The following is a 15,374-nucleotide window of genomic DNA, read 5'->3' as shown; positions in this document are numbered from 1 at the left end:
TGAGAGCGCTCTTAGGAGGATGGGAAAAGGGAAGGTGCCTGGGATGGATGGGCTGCCGGCTGAGTTTTATCTCAAGTTTTGGGGTATACTTGGACCAGTGGTCCTTGAAGTCTTGAAGGCCATCCTTGAGACGGGGGTCCCGGGGGGATCAATGGCTGTTGGTGTGCTGTCACTTTTATATAAGAAGGGGGAAGTAACAGACCTTGGCAACTGGCGGCCGTTGACCATGCTGTGTGTAGATTACAAGCTACTTGCAAAGGTTTTAGCAGACCGGTTGCGCACAGCCCTTCCCTACGTCATTCATGAGGATCAGACGTGCGGGGTAGAGGGCCGCTCTATTAGATGGAACCTACAGTTAATCAGGGACTCCATCGCTTGGGTTGAAGATAGAGGACTGCCTTTTATGGTAGCAGCGCTAGATCAGGCGAAAGCCTTCGATCGCGTGAATAGATCCTTTTTATTCAGAGTGTTAGGTCGATTAGGATTTGGGGAGAAGTTTATAGGATGGATTCGTACATTATATGTCGGAGCGGGGTGCCGAGTTAGTGTAAATAGTCACTTGGGTGACGTTTTTGACCTCTCGTCTGGGGTCAGGCAGGGGTGCCCACTCTCGGCTCTCCTCTTCGTTCTGTACATGGATCCTCTGGGGGCTGCCATTAGGGCAGACACAGGGGTGGAAGGTTTGCTGATCCCTGGAAGTGGTGGGCTGCGTGTTAAGATGACGCAGTACGCCGACAACACTTCCTTGCTGTTGTGCAAGGACTCGTGCCTGACAAGGTCCCTTGCCTTCTTTGGGGATTTCACTCGAGCGTCGGGAGCAGTTCTGAACCATGCAAAGTCTTCCGTCAAGTTTTTCGGAAGATGGCGCGGTAGAACGGATGTGCCTGGGGGGTTATCTCTCTGTGAGGGGGCCCTGAGGATTCTCGGGGTCCATTTTGAGACCTCCGGCTCAGCGACGCTAAACTGGAACATGCGTATCGCAGTGGTACAGAGGAAGCTAGCAATGTGGAAAGCTAGGTATTTGTCTTTTATGGGCAAAGTCCTGGTCCTAAAGGTGGATGTGTTGCCGTCTCTTTTGTATTTGGCATACATCTACCCATTGCCGGCTTGTCTGAGGAGGCCTCTAGTGAGGCTTGTGTTTCAGTTTATGTGGAGTGGCAGGTGCGAGTGGGTCGCCAGGGCACGCATGATCTGTCCCATCGGGGAGGGAGGTAGGGGGGTACCACATTTCCCCCTCAAGCTGGATGCAATTGTTGTTTCTTTCTTGTTAAGGGAGCTTGCTCAGCCAGTGATACACCCGTCCGGTTACCTCCTGCGGGTATTTTTCTCGTATCAGGCGAGAAGCATAATGGTGTGGTCTAACACGGGTCCTTGGGCGGAACAGCTGCCGTGGCACTTTGGTCATGCGGCCAAGTGGCTGCGTGCGCACCCAGAGGTTGAAGTTGCCCGAGTAGGTTTAGATCACAGGCACCTGTACGAGGAGGTCAGAAAGGCAGAGAGTCGGGCGCCTGTAGTAGGCATCTCGGAAGTGGTCTGGGAGGGAGTGCAGGCGCGGGGTCTGGACAACAGGCTCAAGGACCTGAATTGGTTGAGCCTTCATAAGTGTTTGCCGGTACGTTCCATCTTGTACCGGTTTAGTTTAGTGCAATCCCCCACCTGTCCAAGATCCTCTTGTGGCAGGGAGGAGACTGTGCACCATGTCTTTTGGGACTGTGCCTTTGCCGGAGTAGTATGGGCTAGGGCACGGGTGTTGTTAGGTTTGGTAAAGGGGGATTTTGTATTGACGTGGGCCAGGTTAGAGAGGGGTGTAGGGAGAGCGAGAGGGACGGATAGGGACAGGTTTCTGCTCTGGCTTCTCATGAGTCTCTTTAAACGGGGGCTGTGGGAAGCAAGGCAGTACATGGTGAAGACAGGGAGAGATTGGGGGGTGGAAGGGATAGTGAGGAGAGTGGAAGGAGATTTGAGGGGGAGGATGAAGAGGGAGGAGAGGAAGTGGGGGCAGCATGCTGCTCGGGAGAGGTGGAAGGGGGGTTTAGGGCTGGGTGTCATTTAGATTTGTAAGGAGATTAGGGACGGGGAGATAGGGAAAGGTATTTTGTAGGGTGACGGGGAGGGAAGATGCTCCCCTGAGGTTTTGTTTGGGGTTTATGTTTAGTTTAATTATTTTAATTAAAATACCATTATTTGAGTATGTATGTAAATTATGAGTTGTAAAGAATGAATGGTATTGAAGATAATAAATACATTTTTATAAAAAAAACAGGCTGTATAGTTTTTTCACGGTTCCGTCTGTTGTTTTTTTGTTCATGTTCAGTTATTTCACGTCTAGTCTACTTTCATTCAATAAACATGAGTAACCATTACGCTGCATTTTGGTCCGCTCCTCCTTCAACAGAAGAAAGCTGTTACAATGTTGAAGAAGATGACTGGAAGAAGCAGGTCCTCTCGAATTCCAGATTTGGTTGTGGGTCCAAAAATGTCTGTAAGTGATGAAGAAAAAGCTGACTTGTTGGGGAAGACATTTTCTAGGTTACATGGCAACTTTGGATGAAGTACACAAGCAACGCAGGTGTGGAGATTTTAAATACTCATGTTAGTGTGTATAAGAAAAGGGATACTGTTGACTCTTCTTTGGATGCTGTTTTTACCACACATGAGATGCGTTTAGCCTTAATAGGGTGTGGATATACAGCCCCAGGTCATGATCACTTGTGCTATGTAATGTTTAAGCATCAACATGATGAGGTCATGCATGTTCTCCTGGGATTATTTAATATGCTTTGGAGTGAGGGGGTTATACCTTCTGGTTGGTAACGTGCAGTAATATGACCTCATGTTAAGCCTGGTAAAGGACCCTTCATGGTGCTGATAGTTATAGACCAATAGCACTGACCTTTAACTTGTGTAAACTGATGGAAAATATGACAATAAATAGATTGTCATGATTTCTTGGAACATAGAGGTTTATTGGGTCAATGTCAAAGTGGATTCCGTAAAGGTAGAGCTACTTTGGATGCATTAGAAAAGGTGAGCGATGAAGTTGAAAAATCTCTGGTCATGAAAGAAGTAATGACTAGTGTCTTTATTTTTATTTATTTATTTCACCTTTATTTAACCAGGTAGGCATGTGGCAGGGTCTACAGTCAATCACGGACTACAGGAAGAAATCCAGCCCAGTCACGTACCAGGATGTCTTGCTCCCAGGCAGACTAAATAACTTTTTTGCCCGCTTTGAGGACAATACAGTGCCACTGACACTGCCTGCAACGGATAAATGCGGTCTCTCCTTCACTGCAGCCGAGGTGAGTAAAATGTTTAAACGTGTTAACCCTCGCAAGGCTGCAGGCCCAGACGGCATCCCCAGCCGCGCCCTCAGAGCATGCGCAGACCAGCTGGCTGGTGTGTTTACGGACATATTCAATCAATCCCTATACCAGTCTGCTGTTCCCACATGCTTCAAGAGGGCCACCATCGTTCCTGTTCCCAAGAAAGCTAAGGTAACTGAGCTAAACGACTACCGCCCCGTAGCACTCACTTCCGTCATCATGAAGTGCTTTGAGAGACTAGTCAAGGACCATATCACCTCCACCCTACCTGACTCCCTAGACCCACTCCAATTTGCTTACCGCTCAAATAGGTCCACAGACGATGCAATCTCAACCACACTGCACACTGCCCTAACCCATCTGGACAAGAGGAATACCTATGTGAGAATGCTGTTCATCGACAACAGCTCGGCATTCAACACCATAGTACCCTCCAAGCTCGTCATCAAGCTCGAGACCCTGGGTCTCGACCCCGCCCTGTGCAACTGGGTACTGGACTTCCTGACGGGCCGCCCCCAGGTGGTGAGGGTAGGTAACAACATCTCCTCCCCGCTGATCCTCAACACTGGGGCCCCACAAGGGTGCGTTCTGAGCCCTCTCCTGTACTCCCTGTTCACCCACGACTGCGTGGCCACGCACGCCTCCAACTCAATCATCAAGTTTGCGGACGACACAACAGTGGTAGGCTTGATTACCAACAACGACGAGACGGCCTACAGGGAGGAGGTGAGGGCCCTCGGAGTGTGGTGTCAGGAAAATAACCTCACACTCAACGTCAACAAAACTATGGAGATGATTGTGGACTTCAGGAAATAGCAGAGGGAACACCCCCCTATCCACATCGATGGAACAGTAGTGGAGAGAGTAGCAAGTTTTAAGTTCCTCGGCATATACATCACAGACAAACTGAATTGGTCCACTCACACAGACAGCATCGTGAAGAAGGCGCAGCAGCACCTCTTCAACCTCAGGAGGCTGAAGAAATTCGGCTTGTCACCAAAAGCACTCACAAACTTCTACAGAGGCACAATCGAGAGCATCCTGGCGGGCTGTATCACCGCCTGGTACGGCAACTGCTCCGCCCTCAACCGTAAGGCTCTCCAGAGGGTAGTGAGGTCTGCACAACGCATCATCGGGGGCAAACTACCTGCCCTCCAGGACACCTACACCACCCGATGTTACAGGAAGGCCATAAAGATCATCAAGGACATCTACCACCCGAGCCACTGCCTGTTCACCCCGCTATCATCCAGAAGGTGAGGTCAGTACAGGTGCATCAAAGCTGGGACCAAGAGACTGAAAAACAACTTCTATCTCAAGGCCATCAGACTGTTAAACAGCCACCACTAACATTGAGTGGCTGCTGCCTACACACTGACACTGACTCAACTCCAGCCACTTTAATAATGGGAATTGATGGGAAATGTTGTAAATATATCACTAGCCACTTTAAACAATGCTACCTTATATAATGTTACTTACCCTACATTATTCATCTCATATGCATACCTATATACTGTACTCTATATCATCGACTGCATCCTTATGTAATACATGTATCACTAGCCACTTTAACTATGCCACTTTGTTTACATATTCATCTCACATGTATATACTGTACTCGATACCATCTACTGTATCTTGCCTATGCTGCTCTGTACCATCACTCACTCATATATCCTTATGTACATATTCTTTATCCCCTTACACTGTGTATAAGACAGTAGATTAGGAATTGTTAGTTAGATTACTTGTTGGTTATTACTGCATTGTCGGAACTAGAAGCACAAGCATTTCGCTACACTCGCATTAACATCTGCTAACCATGTGTATGTGACAAATAAAATTTGATTTGATTTGAGGCAAGTTGAGAACAAGTTCTCATTTACAATTGCGACCTGGCCAAGATAAAGCAAAGCAGTTCGACACATACAACGACACAGAGTTACACATGTAGTAAAACAAACATACAGTCAATAATACAGTATAAACAAGTCTATATACGATGTGAGCAAATGAGGTGAGATAAGGGAGGTAAAGGCAAAAAAAGGCCATGGTGGCAAAGTAAATACAATATAGCAAGTAAAACACTGGAATGGTAGATTTGCAATGGAAGAATGTGCAAAGTAGAAATAAAAATAATGGGGTGCAAAGGAGCAAAATAAAAAAATTAAATACAGCAGGGAAAGAGGTAGTTGTTTGGGCTAAAATATAGGTGGGCTATGTATATTATCCCACTGTTACTGTTCTAGATGACTGTTGGGAATATGCTAGTAGACAAGGCAGTGGTTTTGGTTGGACAGTTGGAAAGCTTGCTGATGAGAGTGGTTTGAGGGAGCTGGAGGTTGGCCATTCTGTGTTGATAGGGGATGTTCCTCCATGGTTACTCCCAGATCCCGTTGTTGATCTGACCTTGGTAGAGAAAAGGAAAGATTGGTCAGAAGTCAATGATGAAGGGAAACTGGTTGACAATTACATTGGTAGAAGTTTTTATGCTTTTCTACCACTTTTCAAAAATGGATCCAAGGACACAGATAGTGGGCATACAGGAGCAGGCGTTTACATTCTGGAATTTGATGTGCAGATATGTAGAAGACTAACAGAGTTGTTGTCAGTGTACTCAGTTGAACTGCTGGCGATAATAGTTGCCCTCCAGTGGGTGGAGGACGTACAACCTGTTAGAATTATAGGATGCTCAGATTCTCTGTCTCTATTGAATAGTTTATCATCTGGTAAATCTCATAGGAGTCACGTACTATTGGAGGTATCAATGTTATTATGGAGAATTGAGAGACTGGGTGTCGTAGTGAGATTCTGCTGTGTTCCAGCACATTCACGTGTTGAAGAGAATTATATTATTGACCAGTTAGCCAAAAGAGTTTTGAAACAATATACAATTTATATTAGTCTTCCACTGGCTGGAGGTGAGGCCAAATGTAAGATTAGAGACATTTTTGATACATGTGCGGGAGAAGAGATGGGACTCTGAGCCCAAGAGCCGGCACTTACATGCCCTTCGAAGAAAGGTCGGTGGACCAAGATTCAAAGGTCAGATTAGGAAGGAAGATGTTGTGTTTGCTCAATTGTGCTTAGGACATTGTACATTGAACTCATCATTACATCTGGTTGGCAAGCACGTGAATGGTTTGTGCATGGAGTGTTTGGTCGATGAAATGGTGGAGCATGTGTTGTTATATTGTTGTAAGTATGTTGAAGAGAGGGAAAGATTGAAGTGTAGGGTCATTGAGGTAGAACAGGGTTGGAGAGGTTTGGAAGCGATTTTTGGAATGGGGGAGGGTCTATTAGAAGTTAGTAGGGCTCTTTTTTATTTTCTCAGTACTGTTAGGTAAGAGGTTTTAGAAATGTTGTAAATCGTGATTACACTCCAGCACAGTAGGTGGCGGCATACACTTTAAACGTTTGTTTGCGGACCGCCAGTATATCATAGAAGAAAATCTTGCTCGCTCTTTTCCCACTGCCGTCCACTGGGCTTCCTCTCGTCAGAGATTTGGTAGTGAGTGGAAACGCCACCCGAACGCTTCACATTTATACATCCGGTGAAATGTCTGGTTCGATCTGTGGTACTGTATCTTTGCTTACACTTCCTGGTACCAGGCGCAAGCATACAACAGTAAAGAATGCGGACTTCGTCGCACACTGGATACAGGACACGGGTAGGAAGGCTAGAAAGAGGAAAATTATGTCAAACACATATACAACCCCTGTCCTCGTCGGTGACTACGACCACCGGTGGACCTTCCTCCTCCTCGCCCGCAGGAGGCACGACGTCTCCTGCCAACGTCCTGCACGCACTACCTTGAGAAACCTCAACACTACACGTACGTAGACCACATATAGACACACTCAACTTCACGTGTGTAAGTAAACATACCAAAACACCACTGAGGTTAAGAGAATTTGGTCAGTTGATCCTGTCGGATTTGAATTAAAGTATTCTCTCAGTTATCTCAGGTTTGGATGAATGTGTACCCGTTCTAGAGGCCTACTGGTGACTGAGTTGGTATGTTTTGGATAGGCAGAGGTGGACTGTTTGGGGAGCTGTCAGTGTTATCCATATGTAGAGTTGACCTGAGTTAACATTTTGTGTCTGGATATTATAATATGCAATACAATTACAATGTAAGACTCGAATAAGATTTGATTTAATGGTTGGTCTAATGACCTACAATTGGTTCATAAATTATCTTTGTGTGTGTCTGTTTTTTTTGAGAGAGTAAGAGAGCAACATAAGTTGCTATGACTCCTGCAGCTTGCTATAGTTATCGTTTGGTGTCAAATATAAGACATACACTAATACACTACTCATTAATCAATCACCACCGGCAACCTGTCTTTCCCTCTCTGCCCCTCCCCCCTCTATGCAGGTGTCTGAAGGAGTTCAGGACAGAACAGTGTTCTCTGATCGTTCAGCACAAGTGTAGCCAGCACCGACCCTTTTCCTGCTTCCATTGGCACTTCCTGAACCAGCGCCGCTGACCCATCCGCAGGCGGGACGGAACCTTCAACTACAGCCCAGACGTCTACTGTACCAAATACGACGAGAGCACAGGAACCTGCCCTGATGCGGACGAGTGAGTGTGTGTGTGTCAGAGAGAGAGGGAGAGAGTGTTTGTCTGTGTGCTGGGTGGGCACCAAGGATTTAAAAAATTGATTTCATGTATTGGTACTCAGACAGAGACACTCTTCTTTTAATCAACAAAAAACAATGTTTTTGGGGCAAAATAATGGTCAATCCTTGAGTTCCCGACATGAATATATACTGAACATGCTCTACATTGCGTAGTAAAGCACCTGGGATTGGGATTTATTTTCAGATTGAGGTTACTGTTTATCAATGAGGTGAGAGGATGCACCCACTAACGATTCTAGCACCTGTAACCATCCCGGTGAATAGCTGAAGTGATGGCTGTTGACTGCAGTGCTTTGCTGCTGAAAGCAACACCACTCTCCCCATAACTCAGTCAGATCAGGGGAAGTGCTAACACATCACTTACTCACACCTAGCCCATTAACACACACAGGGGCGATGCTAATGATGAAGATGGTGGCTCTGAGCCAATATCACCTGACCCATCAAGATGTGTAAATTGTTTTTCACCCCTGTATGTTTAAAAAAAATAATTGTATCTCTCAACGGTGTGATTTCCAGATGTCCGTTTCTGCATGGTACGACAGGCGAGACAGAGCGGCGGGATCATCTGAGGTACTATAAGACGGACTCCTGTATCCACGAGACGGACGGGAAGGGTCACTGCGGTAAGAACGGCTCCCACTGCGCCTTCGCACACGGATCACATGACCTACGATGTCCCGTCTACGACGTCAGGTAGAGTGGAGACGCGTCATACAAATATAATGACCCAAAGCCAGAGACAGGGTCTCTCAATCTTGTAGTCCAGGCTCTTTTGTCTGTTTCATTGTTCTGTTTCTAACTGGTCTCGTTGCCATGACGTCCCTCGCCCCCTCTCAAGGGAGGTGCAGGTGATGGAGTCTCAGGGGGGGGTCGGGGGCTGCAGAGGGAGGAGGAGGAGACGGGCTGGTGACTAGTACCGCCCTCATTGAGAAGATCTTGAGTGAGGAACCCCGTTGGCAGAGTACGGCTATACACACAATACACATCTTTTAACTGATCTAGGAAGATTCTATATGAAGGCCATGATTCCAATGCTAATTACATTCCCCTCTCTCTCCTCTCTCTGTAGATAACAACTATGTGTTGTCCCACTACAAGACAGATCTGCGTAAAAAAACCTCCTCGTCTGTGTCGCCAAGGTTACGCCTGTCCCTACTACCACAACAGCAAAGACAGGAGGCGTAGTAAACACAAACACAAACACAGGTACAAACAGGAGTAGTGCACACAAACACAAACACAGGTACAAACATGAGGAGTAGTGCACACAAACACAAACACAGGTACAAACATGAGGAGTAGTCCACACAAACACAAACACAGGTACAAACAGGAGGAGTAGTGCACACAAACACAAACACAGGTAGAAGCAGGAGGAGTAGTGCACACAAATACAGGTACAAACATGAGGAGTAGTCCACACAAACACAGGTACAAACAGGAGGAGTAGTCCACACAAACACAGGTACAAACAGGAGGAGGAGTCCACACAAACACAGGTACAAACAGGAGGAGGAGTCCACACAAACACAGGTACAAACAGGAGGAGGAGTCCACACAAACACAGGTACAAACAGGAGGAGTAGTCCACACAAACACAGGTACAAACAGGAGGAGTAGTCCACACAAACACAGGTACAAACAGGAGGAGTAGTCCACACAAACACAAACACAGGTAGAAACATGAGGAGTAGTCCACACAAACACAGGTACAAACATGAGGAGTAGTCCACACAAACACAGGTACAAACATGAGGAGTAGTCCACACAAACACAAACACAAACATGAGGAGTAGTCCACACAAACACAGGTACAAACATGAGGAGTAGTCCACACAAACACAAACAGGAGGAGTAGTCCACACAAACACAAACACAGGTAGAAGCAGGAGGAGTAGTGCACACAAACACAGGTACAAACAGGAGGAGTAGTCCACACAAACACAGGTACAAACAGGAGGAGTAGTCCACACAAACACAAACACAGGTACAAACAGGAGGAGTAGTCCACACAAACACAAACACAGGTAGAAGCAGGAGGAGTAGTGCACACAAACACAGGTACAAACAGGAGGAGGAGTGCACACAAATACAAACACAGGTACAAACAGGAGTAGTGCACACAAACACAGGTACAAACAGGAGGAGTAGTCCACACAAACACAGGTACAAACAGGAGGAGTAGTGCACACAAACACAGGTACAAACAGGAGGAGTAGTGCACACAAATACAGGTACAAACAGGAGGAGTAGTGCACACAAACACAGGTACAAACAGGAGGAGTAGTCCACACAAACACAGGTAGAAGCAGGAGGAGTAGTGCACACAAACACAGGTACAAACAGGAGGAGTAGTGCACACAAACACAGGTACAAACAGGAGGAGTAGTGCACACAAACACAGGTACAAACAGGAGGAGTAGTGCACACAAACACAAACACAGGTAGAAGCAGGAGGAGTAGTGCACACAAATACAGGTACAAACAGGAGGAGTAGTGCACACAAACACAAACACAGGTAGAAGCAGGAGGAGTAGTGCACACAAACACAGGTACAAACAGGAGGAGTAGTCCACACAAACACAGGTACAAACATGAGGAGTAGTCCACACAAACACAAACACAGGTACAAACAGGAGGAGTAGTGCACACAAACACAGGTACAAACAGGAGGAGTAGTCCACACAAACACAGGTACAAACAGGAGGAGTAGTGCACACAAACACAGGTACAAACAGGAGGAGGTGCACACAAACACAAAACAGGTAGAAGTACAAACAGGAGGAGTAGTCCACACAAACACAGGTACAAACAGGAGGAGTAGTGCACACAAACACAGGTACAAACAGGAGGAGTAGTCCACACAAACACAGGTACAAACATGAGGAGTGCACACAAACACAGGTAGTAGTCCACACAAACACAAACACAGGTACAAACAGGAGGAGTAGTGCACACAAACACAGGTACAAACATGAGGAGTAGTCCACACAAACACAAACACAGGTACAAACAGGAGGAGGAGTCCACACAAACACAGGTACAAACAGGAGGAGTAGTGCACACAAACACAGGTACAAACAGGAGGAGTAGTGCACACAAACACAGGTACAAACAGGAGGAGTAGTGCACACAAACACAGGTACAAACAGGAGGAGTAGTGCACACAAACACAGGTACAAACAGGAGGAGTAGTGCACACAAACACAAACACAGGTACAAACAGGAGGAGTCCAGACAAACACAGGTACAAACAGGAGGAGTAGTCCACACAAACACAGGTACAAACAGGAGGAGTAGTGCACACAAACACAGGTACAAACAGGAGGAGTAGTGCACACAAACACAAACACAGGTACAAACAGGAGGAGTCCAGACAAACACAGGTAGAAACAGGAGGAGTAGTCCACACAAACACAAACAGGAGGAGTAGTGCACACAAACACAGGTACAAACAGGAGGAGTAGTGCACACAAACACAGGTACAAACAGGAGGAGTAGTCCACACAAACACAAACAGGAGGAGTAGTGCACACAAACACAGGTACAAACATGAGGAGTAGTCCACACAAACACAGGTAGAAACAGGAGGAGTAGTCCACACAAACACAGGTAGAAACATGAGGAGTAGTCCACACAAACACAGGTAGAAACATGAGGAGTAGTGCACACAAACACAGGTAGAAAACATAGACACATCCATTTGACAGAAACAGGTCATATGACTTATAAACCCTCAGTTTGTTCTCTCTCTCTCCAGAGCGCTGCCGTGCCCAGCGGTCAAGCACAGTGAGGAGTGGGGAGACCCCAGTAAGTGTGAGGGTGAAGAGGGTTGCCAGTACTTCCACACACGCAGCGAGCAGCAGTTTCACCCCGAGGTACGTGTTGAGCTCCATCCTCATCTCAAATCATAACTACGTCGTCCGTTTGTAGCGCTGGCAGGATTGTGCCAGTTAACTCCATTTGCTTAACACGAGACAGAACTCTATGTTCAGTGACTGTTTGTCTGATGTTCCCCTCCAGATTTATAAATCCACCAAGTGTAATGACATGCAGCAGTGTGGCAGCTGCCCCAGAGGCCCCTTCTCTGCCTTCGCACACCTAGACAACAGTAAGTGTCTTACGACAACCCCATAATCGTGGTATGATTAAGCAATAAGGCCAGAGGGTGTGTGGTATATGGCCAATATACCACGGCTAAGGGCTGTTCTTAAGCACGACGCAACGGGGAGCGCTTTGACACAGCCCTTGGCCGTGGTATATTGGCCAAAAATCACAAACCCTCGAGGTGCCTTATTGCTACAATAAACTGGTTACCTAATGGAATTAAAGCAGTAAATTGTATAAGGCCTGATATATCACAGCTGTCAGCCAATCAGCATTCAGGACTTGAATCACTCAGTTTATAATGATAGTAAGTAAGTTATCTACTCTTTTTCTCCTCCTGTCCCCCAGAGCCCCATATCAGTGAAGAACCCTTGTTTCAGACCCCCAGCTCCCCACCAGGCCCGCTGGACCCTTACCCTGCCCATGAGGGATGTCCCAGTCCTGGGGGCTGAGGTGGGAGGTCTGGGTCTCTGTCTGGAGGGCCGTTCCCCCCGTTAGGGGGGTTGTGTGTGGCAGAGCAGGGCCTATTAGGGAAGGTGCTGTCGCTGTGTGAGGACGTGTGTGTGGGAAGCGAACCCCTCTCCCCCTGGGCTAGAGGGGGGGGTACGGTTGGGCACCGGGCTACGAGAGGGAAGACCAGGCCGAACAGAAGAGTTTTGCCATGGAGCAATGCAACAGAGAAATGGCGTACCATCTCAGCAAACGGGTACCTTTTTATTGTTGTCAAAACAACCAGCTTCTAGCAAACTATATTGAGCAAATATAAATGCAACATGTAAAGTGTTGGTTCCATGTTTCATGAACTGAAATAAAAGATCCTGGACATTTTCCATATGCACAAAAAGTTTTTCTCTCTCAATATGTGCACTGTGTTTACGTCACTTCTCCTTTGTTTACGACATTTCTCCTTTTCCAAGATAATCCATTCACAGGTGTGGCATATCAAAGTGCTGATTAAACAACATGATCATTACACAGGTGCACCTTGTGCTGGGGACAATAAAAGGCCACTCTAAAATGTGTGGTTTTGTCACACAATGCCACAGATGGCTAAAGTTGCGGGAGCGTGCAATTGGCATGCTGACTGTGGGAATTACCACCAGAGCTGTGGCCAGAGAATTGAATGTTAATTTCTCTACCATAAGCCACCTCCAACGTCATTTGGCAGCATGTCCAACTGGCCTCACAACCGCAGACCACGTGTAACCACGTCAGCCCAGGACCTCCACATCCGGGTTCTTCACCTGTGGGATCGTCTGAGACCAGCTGATGAAACTGAGGAGTATTTCTGCCCTTTTATGTGGAAAAACTCTTTCTGATTGGCTGGGCCTGGCTCCTCAGTGGTTGGATCTGGCTGCCAAGTGGGTGGACCCTTGTCCAGTCATGTGAAATCCATAGATGAGGGCGTAAATTAATTTATTTCAATTTACTGATTTCCTTATATCAACTGTAACTGAGTAAAATCTTAGAAATTGTTGCATGTTGAATATATATTTTTGTTCAGTTATATAATTACACATTATTGGTCAGGGTGTATGTTGCTGCTTCAGCCAGCTTGTCGTTGTCTCATTGTCTTGTTGTCTTGCTGTTTCACATTGTTGAATGCAGAAACTATACTATAACTATACTATAACTATACTATAACTATACTATAACTATACTATAACTATACTATAACTACTATAACAACTACTATAACAACTAAAACAACTATACTATAACTACTATAACTATACTATAACTATACTATAAACTATAAAAACTACTATAACAACTATACTATAACTACTATAACTATACTATAACTACTATAACAATGATACTATAACTATACTACAATAACTATACTATAACTACTATACTATAACAACTATACTATAACAACTATACTATAACTACTATAACAACTAAAACAACTATACTATAACTATACTATAACTATACTATAACTACTATAACAACGATACTATAACTATACTACAATAACTATACTATAACTACTATACTATAACAACTATACTATAACAACTATACTATAACTACTATAACAACTATACTATAACTACTAAAATAACTATACTATGACTACTATACTATAACTATACTATAACTACTATAACAACTATACTATAACTACTAAAACAACTATACTATAACTACTAAAACAACTATACTATAACTATACTATAACAACTATACTATAACTACTAAAATAACTATACTAAAACAACTATACTATAACTACTAAAACAACTATACTATAACTATACTATAACTACTATACTATAACTATACTATAACAACTATACTATAACTACTATAACAACTATACTATAACTACAAAAACAACTATACTATAACTACAAAAACAACTATACTATAACTACTAACTACAGACCTGACTTTCACCATTACGAACTAAACCACACAACTGACTCAGAGTCAGTTAAGGGCACGCTTGGCCTCTGTTCCATGATGCTACGGCCTAATGTCTCGATCACACCGACAGCGTCATTAAGTTTTGGCACTCCAGGAGTACATTTAATGGAACGCTTCGTTTGCCTTGCAGAATTGCGTTGTAGAGGAAGTTACGGTGCGTTCGCTGAGGTAATATACATTTGATTTATCCATTGTATGAGTCAAACAGTATGCATAGATGGATGGACAGAAATGGTAGCAGAAGGTTGAACTGTTGTTGTACACACATCCAGATGATGCTGCGTACTATTTTCCACAAGTACCTTGTCGGTGTGATCGAGGCGATAGGGACCACCGCTGAAGACTGCTGCAGTACAATTCCTTTGTTTTTTTTTACAGTTAAAATGGAAAATATTTTCTATTTTTCATAGAATGTTCATGCTTTTTTTCTAGAGAGGTGAAGGCAAAAGTCAGTAGTTCTAGTAGTTTTTGCTCACGAGACTTCTAGTCAGAGGAGAAATAGGCATCTCAGTAGTTTAAAAAGGCTTCCTCTCCCTTTGCGCTGCTCTGAAACTACAGGAAGGGAATATATGGTGGAAGTCTATAAAGAAATTACAGATGAAGGAATGACAGCCCTGTTTAGACTATTTGGATGAAGCCGTCTGTGTGTGTTAGGACTAGTTTCTGTACGTGACTGACTCTCAGGTTTGCTGTCTGTAATATTCTTTAACTGGAAAGATGGGGGCATGTTAACAACACAATCTTGAAAAATATACTAGTCAATTGTGTGGTCTTTGAAATGATGTATATTAGTTTAATATAATAACAAGGTGCTTCATGTTAACTCAAATGCCATTTAGTTTCTGTCA

At 45.0% G+C, this 15,374-nt stretch overlaps 1 pseudogene; it reads left to right on the top strand.

Moving 5' to 3' along the window:
• Positions 1 to 6,851: 6,851 nt before the first annotated feature.
• LOC135505206 (RING finger protein unkempt homolog) lies at positions 6,852 to 13,795 on the top strand (annotated as a pseudogene).
• Positions 13,796 to 15,374: the final 1,579 nt, after the last annotated feature.

This window comes from Oncorhynchus masou, chromosome 18 (assembly GCF_036934945.1).
Source record: "Oncorhynchus masou masou isolate Uvic2021 chromosome 18, UVic_Omas_1.1, whole genome shotgun sequence".
In the NCBI taxonomy this organism is placed as follows: Eukaryota; Metazoa; Chordata; class Actinopteri; order Salmoniformes; family Salmonidae; genus Oncorhynchus; species Oncorhynchus masou.
This window is presented reverse-complemented; position numbering and strand designations above follow the sequence as displayed.